An 18,551-nucleotide genomic window follows, 5' to 3' on the forward strand; every position below is an offset into this window, starting at 1 on the left:
CGAGTATCTCTTTTCCGATGCATTATTCCTCCTTTACTGCATCTATTCCTCCTTTACTGCATCCCTCGCTCCCTCACATTGACGAATTAACACACAATTTGAGTCCATATGATATACTCCGGATTCCCTGCATTGTCCTTCTAAATCGAGATACGTTTCTACGGAAACGACAGAATTTTCTTTGGGGTTCCGAGTATCTCTTTTCCGATGCATTATTCCTCCATTACTGCATCCCTCGCTAACTGACATTGACGAATTAACACACAATTTGCGTCCATATGAAATACTCTGGATTCCCTGCATTGTCCTTCTAAATCGAGATACGTTTCTACGGAAACGATAGGATTTTCTTTGGGGTTCAGAGTATCACTTTTCCGATGCATTATTCCTCCTTTACTGCATCCCTCGTTCCCTCACATTGACGAATTAACACACAATTTGGGTCCATATGAAATACTCTGGATTCCCTGCATTGTCCTTCTAAATCGGGATTCGTTTCTACGGAAACGATAGGATTTACTTTGGGGTTCCGAGTATCTCTTTTCCGATGCATTATTCCTCCTTTACTGCAACCCTCGCTCCCTCACATTGCCGAATTAACACACAAATTGCGTCCATATGAAATACTTTTGGTTCCCTGCATTATCTTTCTAAAACGAGATACGTTTCTACGGAAACGATAGGATTTTCTTTTGGGAGTCGAGTATCTCTTTCCCGATGCATTATTCCTCCTTTACTGCATCCCTCGCTCCCTCACATTGACGAATTAACACACAATTTGCGTCCATTTGAAATACTCTGGATTTTCTGCATTCTCCTTCTAAATCGAGATACGTTTCTACGGAAACAATACGATTTTCTTTGGGGTTCCGAGTATCTCTTTTCCGATGCATTATTCCTCCTTTACTGCATCCCTCGCTCCCTGACATTGACGAATTAACACACAATTTGCGTTCATATGAAATACTCAGGATTCCCTGCATTGTCCTTCTAAATCGAGATACGTTTCTACGGAAACGATAGGATTTTCTTTGGTGTTCCGAGTATCTGTTTTCCGATGCATTATTCCTCCTTTACTGCATCCCTCGCTAACTCACATTGACGAATTAACACACAATTTGCGTCCATATGAAATACTCTGGATTCCCTGCATTGTCCTTCTAAATCGAGATACGTTTCTACGGAAACGATAGGATTTTCTTTGGGGTTCCGAGTATCTCTATTCCGATGCATTATTGCTCCTTTACTGCATCCCTCGCCTCCTCACATTGACGAATTAACACACAATTTGCGTCTATATGAAATACTCTGGATTCCCTGCATTGTCCTACTAAATCGAGATACGTTTCTACGGAAACGATAGGATTTTCTTTGGGGTTCCGAGTATCTCTTTTCCGATGCATTATTCCTCCTTTACTGCATCCCTCGCTCCCTGACATTGACGAATTAACACACAATTTGCGTCCATATGAAATACTCTGGATTCCCTGCAATTGGCCTTGTAAATCGAGATACATTTCTACGGGAACGAAAGGATTTTCTTTGGGGTTCCGTGTATCTCTTTTCCGATGCATTATTCCTCCTTTACTGCATCCCTCGCTCCCTCACATTGATAAATTAACACACAATTTGCGTCCATATGAAATACTCTGGATTCCCTGCATTGTAATTCTAAATCGAGATACGTTTCTACGGAAACGATAGGATTTTCTTTGGGGTTCCGAGTATCACTTTTCCGATGCATTATTCCTCCTTTACTGCATCCCTCGCTCCCTCACATTGACGAATTAACACACAATTTGCGTCCATATGAAATACTCTGGATTCCCTGCATTGTCCTCCTAAATCGAGATACGTTTCTACGGAAACGATAGGATTTTCTTTGGGGTTCAGAGTATCTCTTTTCCGATGCATCATTCCTCCTTTATTGCATCCCTCGCTCCCTCACATTGACGAATTAACACACAATTTGCGTCCATATGAAATACTCAGGATTCCCTGCATTGTCCTTCTAAATCGAGATACGTTTCTACGGAAATGATAGGATTTTCTTTGGGGTTCCGAGTATCTCTTTTCCGATGCATTATTCCTCCTTTACTGCATCCCTCGCTCCCTCACATTGACGAATTAACACACAATTTGCGTCCATATGAAATACTCTGGATTCCCTGCATTGTCCTTCTAAATCGAGATACGTTTCTACGGAAACGATAGGATTTTCTTTGGGGTTCCGAGTATCTCTTTCCCGATGCATTATTCCTCCTTTACTGCATCCCTCGCTCCCTCACATTGACGAATTAACACACAATTTGCGTCCATATGAAATACTCTGGATTTACTGCATTGTCCTTCTAAATCGAGATACGTTTCTACGGAAACAATAGGATTTTCTTTGGGGTACGGAGTATCTCTTTTCCGATGCATTATTCCTCCTTTACTGCATCCCTCGCTCCCTGACATTGACGAATTAACACACAATTTGCGTCCATATGAAATACTCTGGATTCCCTGCAATTGGCCTTGTAAATCGAGATACATTTCTACGGAAACGATAGGATTTTCTTTGGGGTTCCGAGTATCTCTTTTCCGATGCATTATTCCTCCTTTACTGCATCCCTCGCTCCCTCACATTGATAAATTAACACACAATTTGCGTCCATATGATATACTCTGGATTCCCTGCATTGTCCTTCTAAGTCGAGATACGTTTCTACGGAAACGATAGGATTTTCTTTGGGGTTCCGAGTATCTCTTTTCCGATGCATTATTCCTCCTTTACTCCATCCCTCGCTCCCTCACATTGACGAATTAACACACAATTTGCGTCCATATGAAATACTCTGGATTCCCTGCATTGTCCTCCTAAATCGAGATACGTTTCTACGGAAACGATAGGATTTTCTTTGGGGTTCAGAGTATCTCTTTTCCGATGCATCATTCCTCCTTTATTGCATCCCTCGCTCCCTCACATTGACGAATTAACACACAATTTGCGTCCATATGAAATACTCAGGATTCCCTGCATTGTCCTTCTAAATCGAGATACGTTTCTACGGAAATGATAGGATTTTCTTTGGGGTTCCGAGTATCTCTTTTCCGATGCATTATTCCTCCTTTACTGCATCCCTCGCTAACTCACATTGACGAATTAACACACAATTTGCGTCCATATGAAATACTCTGGATTCCCTGCATTGTCCTTCTAAATCGAGATACGTTTCTACGGAAACGATAGGATTTTCTTTGGGGTTCCGAGTATCTCTTTTCCGATGCATTATTCCTCCTTTACTGCATCCCTTGATCCCGCACATTGACGAATTAACACACAATTTGCGTCCATATGAAATACTCTGGATTCCCTGCATTGTCCTTGTAAATCGAGATACGTTTCTACGGAAACGATAGGATTTTCTTTGGGGTTCCGAGTATCTCTTTTCCGATGCATTATTCCTCCTTTACTGCATCCCTCGCTCCCTCACATTGACGAATTAACACACAATTTGCGTCCATATGATATACTCTGGATTCCCTGCATTGTCCTTCTAAATCGAGATACGTTTCTACGGAAACGATAGGATTTTCTTTGGGGTTCTGAGTATCTCTTTTCCGATGCATTATTCCTCCTTTACTGCATCACTCGCTCCCTCACATTGACGAATTAACACACAATTTGCGTCCATATGAAATACTCTGGATTCCCTGCATTGTCCTCCTAAATCGAGATACGTTTCTACGGAAACGATAGGATTTTCTTTGGGGTTCAGAGTATCTCTTTTCCGATGCATTATTCCTCCTTTACTTCATCCCTCGCTCCATCACATTGACGAATTAACACACAATTTGCGTCCATATGAAATACTCAGGATTCCCTGCATTGTCCTTCTAAATCGAGATACGTTTCTACGGAAACGATAGGATTTTCTTTGGGGTTCCGAGTATCTCTTTTCCGATGCATTATTCCTCCTTTACTGCATCCCTCGCTCGCTCACATTGCCGAATTAACACACAATTTGCGTCCATATGAAATACTGTGGGTTCCCTGCAATATCTTTCTAAAACGAGATACGTTTCTACGGAAACGATATGATTTTCTTTTGGGAGTCGAGTATCTCTTTTCCGATGCATTATTGCTCCTTTACTGCATCCCTCGTTACCTCACATTACCGAATTAACACACAATTTGCGTCCACATGAAATACTCTGGATTCCCTGCATTGTCCTTCTAAATCGGGATTCGTTTCTACGGAAACGACAGGATTTTCTTAGGGGTTCCGAGTATCTCTTTTCCGATGCATTATTCCTCCTTTACTGCATCCCTCGCTCCCTCACATTGACGAATTAACACACAATTTGCGTCCATATGAAATACTCTGGTTTCCCTGCATTGTCCTTCTAAATCGAGATACGTTTCTACGGAAACGATAGGATTTTCATTGGGGTTCCGCGTATCTCTTTTCCGATGCATTATTCCTCCTTTACTGCATCCCTCGCTTCCTCACATTGACGAATTAACACACAATTTGCGTCCATATGAAATACTCTGGATTCCCTGCATTGTCCTTCTAAATCGAGATACGTTTCTACGGAAACGATAGGATTTTCTTTGGGGTTCCGAGTGTCTCTATTCCGATGCATTATTGCTCCTTTACTGCATCCCTCGCCTCCTCACATTGACGAATTAACACACAATTTGCGTCCATATGAAATACTCTAGATTCCCTGCATTGTCCTACTAAATCGAGATACGTTTCTACGGAAACGATAGGATTTTCTTTGGGGTTCCGAGTATCTCTTTTCCGATGCATTATTCCTCCTTTACTGCATCCCTCGCTCCCTCACATTGACGAATTAACACACAATTTGCGTCCATATGAAATACTCTGCATTCCTTGCATTGTGCTTCTAAATCGAGATACGTTTCTTCGGAAACGATAGTATTTTCTTTGGGGTTCCGAGTATCTCTTTTCCGATACATTATTCCTCCTTTACTGCATCCCTCGCTCCCTCACATTGCCGAATTAACACACAATTTGCGTCCATATGAAATACTCTGGGTTCCCTGCATTATCTTTCTAAATCGAGATACGTTTCTATGGAAACGATATGATTTTCTTTTGGGAGTCGAGTATCTCTTTTCCGATGCATTATTCCTCCTGTACTGCATCTATTCCTCCTTTACTGCATCTCTCGCTCCCTCACATTGACGAATTAACACACAATTTGAGTCCATATGATATACTCCGGATTCCCTGCATTGTCCTTCTAAATCGAGATACGTTTCTTCGGAAACGATAGTATTTTCTTTGGGGTTCCGAGTATCTCTTTTCCGATACATTATTCCTCCTTTACTGCATCCCTCGCTCCCTCACATTGCCGAATTAACACACAATTTGCGTCCATATGAAATACTCTGGGTTCCCTGCATTATCTTTCTAAATCGAGATGCGTTTCTACGGAAACGATATGATTTTCTTTTGGGAGTCGAGTATCTCTTTTCCGATGCATTATTCCTCCTTTACTGCATCTATTCCTCCTTTACTGCATCCCTCGCTCCCTCACATTGACGAATTAACACACAATTTGAGTCCATATGATATACTCCGGATTCCCTGCATTGTCCTTCTAAATCGAGATACGTTTCTACGGAAACGACAGAATTTTCTTTGGGGTTCCGAGTATCTCTTTTCCGATGCATTATTCCTCCATTACTGCATCCCTCGCTAACTGACATTGACGAATTAACACACAATTTGCGTCCATATGAAATACTCTGGATTCCCTGCATTGTCCTTCTAAATCGAGATACGTTTCTACGGAAACGATAGGATTTTCTTTGGGGTTCAGAGTATCTCTTTTCCGATGCATTATTCCTCCTTTACTGCATCCCTCGTTCCCTCACATTGACGAATTAACACACAATTTGCGTCCATATGAAATACTCTGGATTCCCTGCATTGGCCTTCTAAATCGGGATTCGTTTCTACGGAAACGATAGGATTTACTTTGGGGTTCCGAGTATCTCTTTTCCGATGCATTATTCCTCCATTACTGCAACCCTCGCACCCTCACATTGCCGAATTAACACACAAATTGCGTCCATATGAAATACTTTTGGTTCCCTGCATTATCTTTCTAAAACGAGATACGTTTCTACGGAAACGATAGGATTTTCTTTTGGGAGTCGAGTATCTCTTTCCCGATGCATTATTCCTCCTTTACTGCATCCCTCGCTCCCTCACATTGACGAATTAACACACAATTTGCGTCCATTTGAAATACTCTGGATTTTCTGCATTCTCCTTCTAAATCGAGATACGTTTCTACGGAAACAATACGATTTTCTTTGGGGTTCCGAGTATCTCTTTTCCGATGCATTATTGCTCCTTTACTGCATCCCTCGCTCCCTGACATTGACGAATTAACACACAATTTGCGTCCATATGAAATACTCAGGATTCCCTGCATTGTCCTTCTAAATCGAGATACGTTTCTACGGAAACGATAGGATTTTCTTTGGGGTTCAGAGTATCTCTTTTCCGATGCATTATTCCTCCTTTACTTCATCCCTCGCTCCATCACATTGACGAATTAACACACAATTTGCGTCCATATGAAATACTCAGGATTCCCTGCATTGTCCTTCTAAATCGAGATACGTTTCTACGGAAACGATAGGATTTTCTTTGGGGTTCCGAGTATCTGTTTTCCGATGCATTATTCCTCCTTTACTGCATCCCTCGCTAACTCACATTGACGAATTAACACACAATTTGCGTCCATATGAAATACTCTGGATTCCCTGCATTGTCCTTCTAAATCGAGATACGTTTCTACGGAAACGATAGGATTTTCTTTGGGGTTCCGAGTATCTCTTTTCCGATGCATTATTCCTCCTTTACTGCATCCCTCGCTCCCTCACATTGATGAATTAACACACAATTTGCGTCCACATGAAATACTCTGGATTCCCTGCATTGTCCTTCTAAATCGGGATTCGTTTCTACGGAAACGACAGGATTTTCTTAGGGGTTCCGAGTATCTCTTTTCCGATGCATTATTCCTCCTTTACTGCATCCCTCGCTCCCTCACATTGACGAATTAACACACAATTTGCGTCCATATGAAATATTCTGGTTTCCCTGCATTGTCCTTCTAAATCGAGATACGTTTCTACGGAAACGATAGGATTTTCATTGGGGTTCCGCGTATCTCTTTTCCGATGCATTATTCCTCCTTTACTGCATCCCTCGCTTCCTCACATTGACGAATTAACACACAATTTGCGTCCATATGAAATACTCTGGATTCCCTGCATTGTCCTTCTAAATCGAGATACGTTTCTACGGAAACGATAGGATTTTCTTTGGGGTTCCGAGTGTCTCTATTCCGATGCATTATTGCTCCTTTACTGCATCCCTCGCCTCCTCACATTGACGAATTAACACACAATTTGCGTCCATATGAAATACTCTAGATTCCCTGCATTGTCCTACTAAATCGAGATACGTTTCTACGGAAACGATAGGATTTTCTTTGGGGTTCCGAGTATCTCTTTTCCGATGCATTATTCCTCCTTTACTGCATCCCTCGCTCCCTCACATTGACGAATTAACACACAATTTGCGTCCATATGAAATACTCTGCATTCCTTGCATTGTCCTTCTAAATCGAGATACGTTTCTTCGGAAACGATAGTATTTTCTTTGGGGTTCCGAGTATCTCTTTTCCGATACATTATTCCTCCTTTACTGCATCCCTCGCTCCCTCACATTGCCGAATTAACACACAATTTGCGTCCATATGAAATACTCTGGGTTCCCTGCATTATCTTTCTAAATCGAGATACGTTTCTATGGAAACGATATGATTTTCTTTTGGGAGTCGAGTATCTCTTTTCCGATGCATTATTCCTCCTGTACTGCATCTATTCCTCCTTTACTGCATCCCTCGCTCCCTCACATTGACGAATTAACACACAATTTGAGTCCATATGATATACTCCGGATTCCCTGCATTGTCCTTCTAAATCGAGATACGTTTCTTCGGAAACGATAGTATTTTCTTTGGGGTTCCGAGTATCTCTTTTCCGATACATTATTCCTCCTTTACTGCATCCCTCGCTCCCTCACATTGCCGAATTAACACACAATTTGCGTCCATATGAAATACTCTGGGTTCCCTGCATTATCTTTCTAAATCGAGATACGTTTCTACGGAAACGATATGATTTTCTTTTGGGAGTCGAGTATCTCTTTTACGATGCATTATTCCTCCTTTACTGCATCTATTCCTCCTTTACTGCATCCCTCGCTCCCTCACATTGACGAATTAACACATAATTTGAGTCCATATGATATACTCCGGATTCCCTGCATTGTCCTTCTAAATCGAGATACGTTTCTACGGAAACGACAGAATTTTCTTTGGGGTTCCGAGTATCTCTTTTCCGATGCATTATTCCTCCATTACTGCATCCCTCGCTAACTGACATTGACGAATTAACACACAATTTGCGTCCATATGAAATACTCTGGATTCCCTGCATTGTCCTTCTAAATCGAGATACGTTTCTACGGAAACGATAGGATTATCTTTGGGGTTCAGAGTATCTCTTTTCCGATGCATTATTCCTCCTTTACTGCATCCCTCGTTCCCTCACATTGACGAATTAACACACAATTTGCGTCCATATGAAATACTCTGGATTCCCTGCATTGGCCTTCTAAATCGGGATTCGTTTCTACGGAAACGATAGGATTTACTTTGGGGTTCCGAGTATCTCTTTTCCGATGCATTATTCCTCCTTTACTGCAACCCTCGCACCCTCACATTCCCGAATTAACACACAAATTGCGTCCATATGAAATACTTTTGGTTCCCTGCATTATCTTTCTAAAACGAGATACGTTTCTACGGAAACGATAGGATTTTCTTTTGGGAGTCGAGTATCTCTTTCCCGATGCATTATTCCTCCTTTACTGCATCCCTCGCTCCCTCACATTGACGAATTAACACACAATTTGCGTCCATTTGAAATACTCTGGATTTTCTGCATACTCCTTCTAAATCGAGATACGTTTCTACGGAAACAATACGATTTTCTTTGGGGTTCCGAGTATCTCTTTTCCGATGCATTATTCCTCCTTTACTGCATCCCTCGCTCCCTGACATTGACGAATTAACACACAATTTGCGTCCATATGAAATACTCAGGATTCCCTGCATTGTCCTTCTAAATCGAGATACGTTTCTACGGAAACGATAGGATTTTGTTTGGGGTTCCGAGTATCTGTTTTCCGATGCATTATTCCTCCTTTACTGCATCCCTCGCTAACTCACATTGACGAATTAACACACAATTTGCGTCCATATGAAATACTCTGGATTCCCTGCATTGTCCTTCTAAATCGAGATACGTTTCTACGGAAACGATAGGATTTTCTTTGGGGTTCCGAGTATCTCTTTTCCGATGCATTATTCCTCCTTTACTGCATCCCTCGCTCCCTCACATTGATGAATTAACACACAATTTGCGTCCATATGAAATACTCTGGATTCCCTGCATTGTCCTTCTAAATCGGGATTCGTTTCTACGGAAACGTCAGGATTTTCTTAGGGGTTCCGAGTATCTCTTTTCCGATGCATTATTCCTCCTTTACTGCATCCCTTGCTCCCTCACATTGACGAATTAACACACAATTTGCGTCCATATGAAGTACTCTGGTTTCCCTGCATTGTCCTTCTAAATCGAGATACGTTTCTACGGAAACGATAGGATTTTCATTGGGGTTCCGCGTATCTCTTTTCCGATGCATTATTCCTCCTTTACTGCATCCCTCGCTTCCTCACATTGACGAATTAACACACAATTTGCGTCCATATGAAATACTCTGGATTCCCTGCATTGTCCTTCTAAATCGAGATACGTTTCTACGGAAACGATAGGATTTTCTTTGGGGTTCCGAGTATCTCTATTCCGATGCATTATTGCTCCTTTACTGCATCCCTCGCCTCCTCACATTGACGAATTAACACACAATTTGCGTCCATATGAAATACTCTGGATTCCCTGCATTGTCCTACTAAATCGAGATACGTTTCTACGGAAACGATAGGATTTTGGGGTTCCGAGTATCTCTTTTCCGATGCATTATTCCTCCTTTACTGCATCCCTCGCTCCCTCACATTGACGAATTAACACACAATTTGCGTCCATATGAAATACTCTGCATCCCTTGCATTGTCCTTCTAAATCGAGATACGTTTCTTCGGAAGCGATAGTATTTTCTTTGGGGTTCCGAGTATCTCTTTTCCGATTCATTATTCCTCCTTTACTGCATCCCTCGCTCCCTCACATTGCCGAATTAACACACAATTTGCGTCCATATGAAATACTCTGGGTTCCCTGCATTATCTTTCTAAATCGAGATACGTTTCTACGGAAACGATATGATTTTCTTTTGGGAGTCGAGTATCTCTTTTCCGATGCATTATTCCTCCTGTACTGCATCTATTCCTCCTTTACTGCATCCCTCGCTCCCTCGCATTGACGAATTAACACACAATTTGAGTCCATATGATATATTCCGGATTCCCTGCATTGTCCTTCTAAATCGAGATACGTTTCTTCGGAAACGATAGTATTTTCTTTGGGGTTCCGAGTATCTCTTTTCCGATACATTATTCCTCCTTTACTGCATCCCTCGCTCCCTCACATTGCCGAATTAACACACAATTTGCGTCCATATGAAATACTCTGGGTTCCCTGCATTATCTTTCTAAATCGAGATACGTTTCTACGGAAACGATATGATTTTCTTTTGGGAGTCGAGTATCTCTTTTCCGATGCATTATTCCTCCTTTACTGCATCTATTCCTCCTTTACTGCATCCCTCGCTCCCTCACATTGACGAATTAACACACAATTTGAGTCCATATGATATACTCCGGATTCCCTGCATTGTCCTTCTAAATCGAGATACGTTTCTACGGAAACGACAGAATTTTCTTTGGGGTTCCGAGTATCTCTTTTCCGATGCATTATTCCTCCATTACTGCATCCCTCGCTAACTGACATTGACGAATTAACACACAATTTGCGTCCATATGAAATACTCTGGATTCCCCGCATTGTCCTTCTAAATCGAGATACGTTTCTACGGAAACGATAGGATTTTCTTTGGGGTTCAGAGTATCTCTTTTCCGATGCATTATTCCTCCTTTACTGCATCCCTCGTTCCCTCACATTGACGAATTAACACACAATTTGCGTCCATATGAAATACTCTGGATTCCCTGCATTGTCCTTCTAAATCGGGATTCGTTTCTACGGAAACGATAGGATTTTCTTTGGGGTTCCGAGTATCTCTTTTCCGATGCATTATTCCTCCTTTACTGCAACCCTCGCTCCCTCACATTGCCGAATTAACACACAAATTGCGTCCATATGAAATACTTTTGGTTCCCTGCATTATCTTTCTAAAACGAGATACGTTTCTACGGAAACGATAGGATTTTCTTTTGGGAGTCGAGTATCTCTTTCCCGATGCATTATTCCTCCTTTACTGCATCCCTCGCTCCCTCACATTGACGAATTAACACACAATTTGCGTCCATTTGAAATACTCTGGATTTTCTGCATTGTCCTTCTAAATCGAGATACGTTTCTACGGAAACAATACGATTTTCTTTGGGGTTCCGAGTATCTCTTTTCCGATGCATTATTCCTCCTTTACTGCATCCCTCGCTCCCTGACATTGACGAATTAACACACAATTTGCGTTCATATGAAATACTCTGGATTCCCTGCAATTGTCCTTGTAAATCGAGATACATTTCTACGGAAACGATAGGATTTTCTTTGGGGTTCCGAGTATCTCTTTTCCGATGCATTATTCCTCCTTTACTGCATCCCTCGCTCCCTCACATTGATAAATTAACACACAATTTGCGTCCATATGATATACTCTGGATTCCCTGCATTGTCCTTCTAAATCGAGATACGTTTCTACGGAAACGATAGGATTTTCTTTGGGGTTCCGAGTATCTCTTTTCCAATGCATTATTCCTCCTTTACTGCATCACTCGCTCCCTCACATTGACGATTTAACACACAATTTGCGTCCATATGAAATACTCTGGATTCCCTGCATTGTCCTCCTAAATCGAGATACGTTTGCACGGAAACGATAGGATTTTCTTTGGTGTTCAGAGTATCTCTTTTCCGATGCATCATTCCTCCTTTACTGCATCCCTCGCTCCATCACATTGACGAATTAACACACAATTTGCGTCCATATGAAATACTCAGGATTCCCTGCATTGTCCTTCTAAATCGAGATACGTTTCTACGGAAATGATAGGATTTTCTTTGGGGTTGCGAGTATCTCTTTTCCGATGTATTATTTCTCCTTTACTGCATCCCTCGCTAACTCACATTGACGAATTAACACACAATTTGCGTCCATATGAAATACTCTGGATTCCATGCATTGTCCTTTTAAATCGAGATACGTTTCTACGGAAACGATAGGATTTTCTTTGGGGTTCCGAGTATCTCTTTTGCGATGCATTATTCCTCCTTTACTGCATCCCTCGCTCCCGCACATTGACGAATTAACACACAATTTGCGTCCATATGAAATACTCTGGATTCCCTGCATTGTCCTTGTAAATCGAGATACGTTTCTACGGAAACGATAGGATTTTCTTTGGGGTTCAGAGTATCTCTTTTCCGATGCATTATTCCTCCTTTACTGCATCCCTCGTTCCCTCACATTGACGAATTAACACACAATTTGCGTCCATATGAAATACTCTGGATTCCCTGCATTGTCCTTCTAAATCGGGATTCGTTTCTACGGAAACGATAGGATTTTCTTTGGGGTTCCGAGTATCTCTTTTCCGATGCATTATTCCTCCTTTACTGCAACCCTCACTCCCTCACATTGCCGAATTAACACACAAGTTGCGTCCATATGAAATACTTTTGGTTCCCTGCATTATCTTTCTAAAACGAGATACGTTTCTACGGAAACGACAGGATTTTCTTTTGGGAATCGAGTATCTCTTTCCCGATGCATTATTCCTCCTTTACTGCATCCCTCGCTCCCTCACATTGACGAATTAACACACAATTTGCGTCCATTTGAAATACTCTGGATTTTCTGCATTGTCCTTCTAAATCGAGATACGTTTCTACGGAAAGAATACAATTTTCTTTGGGGTTCCGAGTATCTCTTTTCCGATGCATTATTCCTCCTTTACTGCATCCCTCGCTCCCTGACATTGACGAATTAACACACAATTTGCGTTCATATGAAATACTCTGGATTCCCTGCAATTGTCATTGTAAATCGAGATACATTTCTACGGAAACGATAGGATTTTCTTTGAGGTTCCGAGTATCTCTTTTCCGATGCATTATTCCTCCTTTACTGCATCCCTCGCTCCCTCACATTGATAAATTAACACACAATTTGCGTCCATATGATATACTCTGGATTCCCTGCATTGTCCTTCTAAATCGAGATACGTTTCTACGGAAACGATAGGATTTTCTTTGGGGTTCCGAGTATCTCTTTTCCAATGCATTATTCCTCCTTTACTGCATCCCTCGCTCCCTCACATTGACGAATTAACACACAATTTGCGTCCATATGAAATACTCTGGATTCCCTGCATTGTCCTCCTAAATCGAGATACGTTTCTACGGAAACGATAGGATTTTCTTTGGGGTTCAGAGTATCTCTTTTCCGATGCATCATTCCTCCTTTACTGCATCCCTCGCTCCATCACATTGACGAATTAACACACAATTTGCGTCCATATGAAATACTCTGGATTCCCTGCATTGTCCTTCTAAATCGAGATACGTTTCTACGGAAATGATAGGATTTTCTTTGGGGTTGCGAGTATCTCTTTTCCGATGCATTATTCCTCCTTTACTGCATCCCTCGCTAACTCACATTGACGAATTAACACACAATTTGCGTCCATATGAAATACTCTGGATTCCCTGCATTGTCCTTCTAGATCGAGATACGTTTCTACGGAAACGATAGGATTTTCTTTGGGGTTCCGAGTATCTCTTTTGCGATGCATTATTCCTCCTTTACTGCATCCCTCGCTCCCGCACATTGACGAATTAACACACAATTTGCGTCCATATGAAATACTCTGGATTCCCTGCATTGTCCTTGTAAATCGAGATACGTTTCTACGGAAACGATAGGATTTTCTTTGGGGTTCAGAGTATCTCTTTTCCGATGCATTATTCCTCCTTTACTGCATCCCTCGTTCCCTCACATTGACGAATTAACACACAATTTGCGTCCATATGAAATACTCTGGATTCCCTGCATTGTCCTTCTAAATCGGGATTCGTTTCTACGGAAACGATAGGATTTTCTTTGGGGTTCCGAGTATCTCTTTTCCGATGCATTATTCCTCCTTTACTGCAACCCTCGCTCCCTCACATTGCCGAATTAACACACAAGTTGCGTCCATATGAAATACTTTTGGTTCCCTGCATTATCTTTCTAAAACGAGATACGTTTCTACGGAAACGATAGGATTTTCTTTTGGGAATCGAGTATCTCTTTCCCGATGCATTATTCCTCCTTTACTGCATCCCTCGCTCCCTCACATTGACGAATTAACACACAATTTGCGTCCATTTGAAATACTCTGGATTTTCTGCATTGTCCTTCTAAATCGAGATACGTTTCTACGGAAAGAATACAATTTTCTTTGGGGTTCCGAGTATCTCTTTTCCGATGCATTATTCCTCCTTTACTGCATCCCTCGCTCCCTGACATTGACGAATTAACACACAATTTGCGTTCATATGAAATACTCTGGATTCCCTGCAATTGTCATTGTAAATCGAGATACATTTCTACGGAAACGATAGGATTTTCTTTGAGGTTCCGAGTATCTCTTTTCCGATGCATTATTCCTCCTTTACTGCATCCCTCGCTCCCTCACATTGATAAATTAACACACAATTTGCGTCCATATGATATACTCTGGATTCCCTGCATTGTCCTTCTAAATCGAGATACGTTTCTACGGAAACGATAGGATTTTCTTTGGGGTTCCGAGTATCTCTTTTCCAATGCATTATTCCTCCTTTACTGCATCCCTCGCTCCCTCACATTGACGAATTAACACACAATTTGCGTCCATATGAAATACTCTGGATTCCCTGCATTGTCCTCCTAAATCGAGATACGTTTCTACGGAAACGATAGGATTTTCTTTGGGGTTCAGAGTATCTCTTTTCCGATGCATCATTCCTCCTTTACTGCATCCCTCGCTCCATCACATTGACGAATTAACACACAATTTGCGTCCATATGAAATACTCAGGATTCCCTGCATTGTCCTTCTAAATCGAGATACGTTTCTACGGAAATGATAGGATTTTCTTTGGGGTTGCGAGTATCTCTTTTCCGATGCATTATTCCTCCTTTACTGCATCCCTCGCTAACTCACATTGACGAATTAACACACAATTTGCGTCCATATGAAATACTCTGGATTCCCTGCATTGTCCTTCTAGATCGAGATACGTTTCTACGGAAACGATAGGATTTTCTTTGGGGTTCCGAGTATCTCTTTTCCGATGCATTATTCCTCCTTTACTGCATCCCTCGCTCCCGCACATTGACGAATTAACACACAATTTGCGTCCATATGAAATACTCTGGATTCCCTGCATTGTCCTTGTAAATCGAGATACGTTTCTACGGAAACGATAGGATTTTCTTTGGGGTTCCGAGTGTCTCTTTTCCGATGCATTATTCCTCCTTTACTGCATCCCTCGCTCCCTCACATTGACGAATTCACACACAATTAGCGTCCATATGAAATACTCTGCATTCCTTGCATTGTCCTTCTAAATCGAGATACGTTTCTTCGGAAACGATAGTATTTTCTTTGGGGTTCCGAGTATCTCTTTTCCGATTCATTATTCCTCCTTTACTGCATCCCTCGCTCCCTCACATTGCCGAATTAACACACAATTTGCGTCCATATGAAATACTCTGGGTTCCCTGCATTATCTTTCTAAATCGAGATACGTTTCTACGGAAACGATATGATTTTCTTTTGGGAGTCGAGTATCTCTTTTCCGATGCATTATTCCTCCTGTACTGCATCTATTCCTCCTTTACTGCATCCCTCGCTCCCTCGCATTGACGAATTAACACACAATTTGAGTCCATATGATATACTCCGGATTCCCTGCATTGTCCTTCTAAATCGAGATACGTTTCTTCGGAAACGATAGTATTTTCTTTGGGGTTCCGAGTATCTCTTTTCCGATACATTATTCCTCCTTTACTGCATCCCTCGCTCCCTCACATTGCCGAATTAACACACAATTTGCGTCCATATGAAATACTCTGGGTTCCCTGCATTATCTTTCTAAATCGAGATACGTTTCTACGGAAACGATATGATTTTCTTTTGGGAGTCGAGTATCTCTTTTCCGATGCATTATTCCTCCTTTACTGCATCTATTCCTCCTTTACTGCATCCCTCGCTCCCTCACATTGACGAATTAACACACAATTTGAGTCCATATGATATACTCCGGATTCCCTGCATTGTCCTTCTAAATCGAGATACGTTTCTACGGAAACGACAGAATTTTCTTTGGGGTTCCGAGTATCTCTTTTCCGATGCATTATTCCTCCATTACTGCATCCCTCGCTAACTGACATTGACGAATTAACACACAATTTGCGTCCATATGAAATACTCTGGATTCCCCGCATTGTCCTTCTAAATCGAGATACGTTTCTACGGAAACGATAGGATTTTCTTTGGGGTTCAGAGTATCTCTTTTCCGATGCATTATTCCTCCTTTACTGCATCCCTCGTTCCCTCACATTGACGAATTAACACACAATTTGCGTCCATATGAAATACTCTGGATTCCCTGCATTGTCCTTCTAAATCGGGATTCGTTTCTACGGAAACGATAGGATTTTCTTTGGGGTTCCGAGTATCTCTTTTCCGATGCATTATTCCTCCTTTACTGCAACCCTCGCTCCCTCACATTGCCGAATTAACACACAAATTGCGTCCATATGAAATACTTTTGGTTCCCTGCATTATCTTTCTAAAACGAGATACGTTTCTACGGAAACGATAGGATTTTCTTTTGGGAGTCGAGTATCTCTTTCCCGATGCATTATTCCTCCTTTACTGCATCCCTCGCTCCCTCACATTGACGAATTAACACACAATTTGCGTCCATATGAAATACTCAGGATTCCCTGCATTGTCCTTCTAAATCGAGATACGTTTCTACGGAAATGATAGGATTTTCTTTGGGGTTGCGAGTATCTCTTTTCCGATGTATTATTCCTCCTTTACTGCATCCCTCGCTAACTCACATTGACGAATTAACACACAATTTGCGTCCATATGAAATACTCTGGATTCCCTGCATTGTCCTTCTAAATCGAGATACGTTTCTACGGAAACGATAGGATTTTCTTTGGGGTTCCGAGTATCTCTTTTCCGATGTATTATTCCTCCTTTACTGCATCCCTCGCTAACTCACATTGACGAATTAACACACAATTTGCGTCCATATGAAATACTCTGGATTTTCTGCATTGTCCTTCTAAATCGAGATACGTTTCTACGGAAACAATACGATTTTCTTTGGGGTTCCGAGTATCTCTTTTCCGATGCATTATTCCTCCTTTACTGCATCCCTCGCTCCCTGACATTGACGAATTAACACACAATTTGCGTTCATATGAAATACTCTGGATTCCCTGCAATTGTCCTTGTAAATCGAGATACATTTCTACGGAAACGATAGGATTTTCTTTGGGGTTCCGAGTATCTCTTTTCCGATGCATTATTCCTCCTTTACTGCATCCCTCGCTCCCTCACATTGATAAATTAACACACAATTTGCGTCCATATGATATACTCTGGATTCCCTGCATTGTCCTTCTAAATCGAGATACGTTTCTACGGAAACGATAGGATTTTCTTTGGGGTTCCGAGTATCTCTTTTCCAATGCATTATTCCTCCTTTACTGCATCACTCGCTCCCTCACATTGACGAATTAACACACAATTTGCGTCCATATGAAATACTCTGGATTCCCTGCATTGTCCTCCTAAATCGAGATACGTTTCTACGGAAACGATAGGATTTTCTTTGGGGTTCAGAGTATCTCTTTTCCGATGCATCATTCCTCCTTTACTGCATCCCTCGCTCCATCACATTGACGAATTAACACACAATTTGCGTCCATATGAAATACTCAGGATTCCCTGCATTGTCCTTCTAAATCGAGATACGTTTCTACGGAAATGATAGGATTTTCTTTGGGGTTGCGAGTATCTCTTTTCCGATGTATTATTCCTCCTTTACTGCATCCCTCGCTAACTCACATTGACGAATTAACACACAATTTGCGTCCATATGAAATACTCTGGATTCCCTGCATTGTCCTTCTAAATCGAGATACGTTTCTACGGAAACGATAGGATTTTCTTTGGGGTTCCGAGTATCT

The sequence above is a fragment of the Schistocerca nitens genome, chromosome 2 (genome assembly GCF_023898315.1).
Source record: "Schistocerca nitens isolate TAMUIC-IGC-003100 chromosome 2, iqSchNite1.1, whole genome shotgun sequence".
In the NCBI taxonomy this organism is placed as follows: domain Eukaryota; kingdom Metazoa; phylum Arthropoda; class Insecta; order Orthoptera; family Acrididae; genus Schistocerca; species Schistocerca nitens.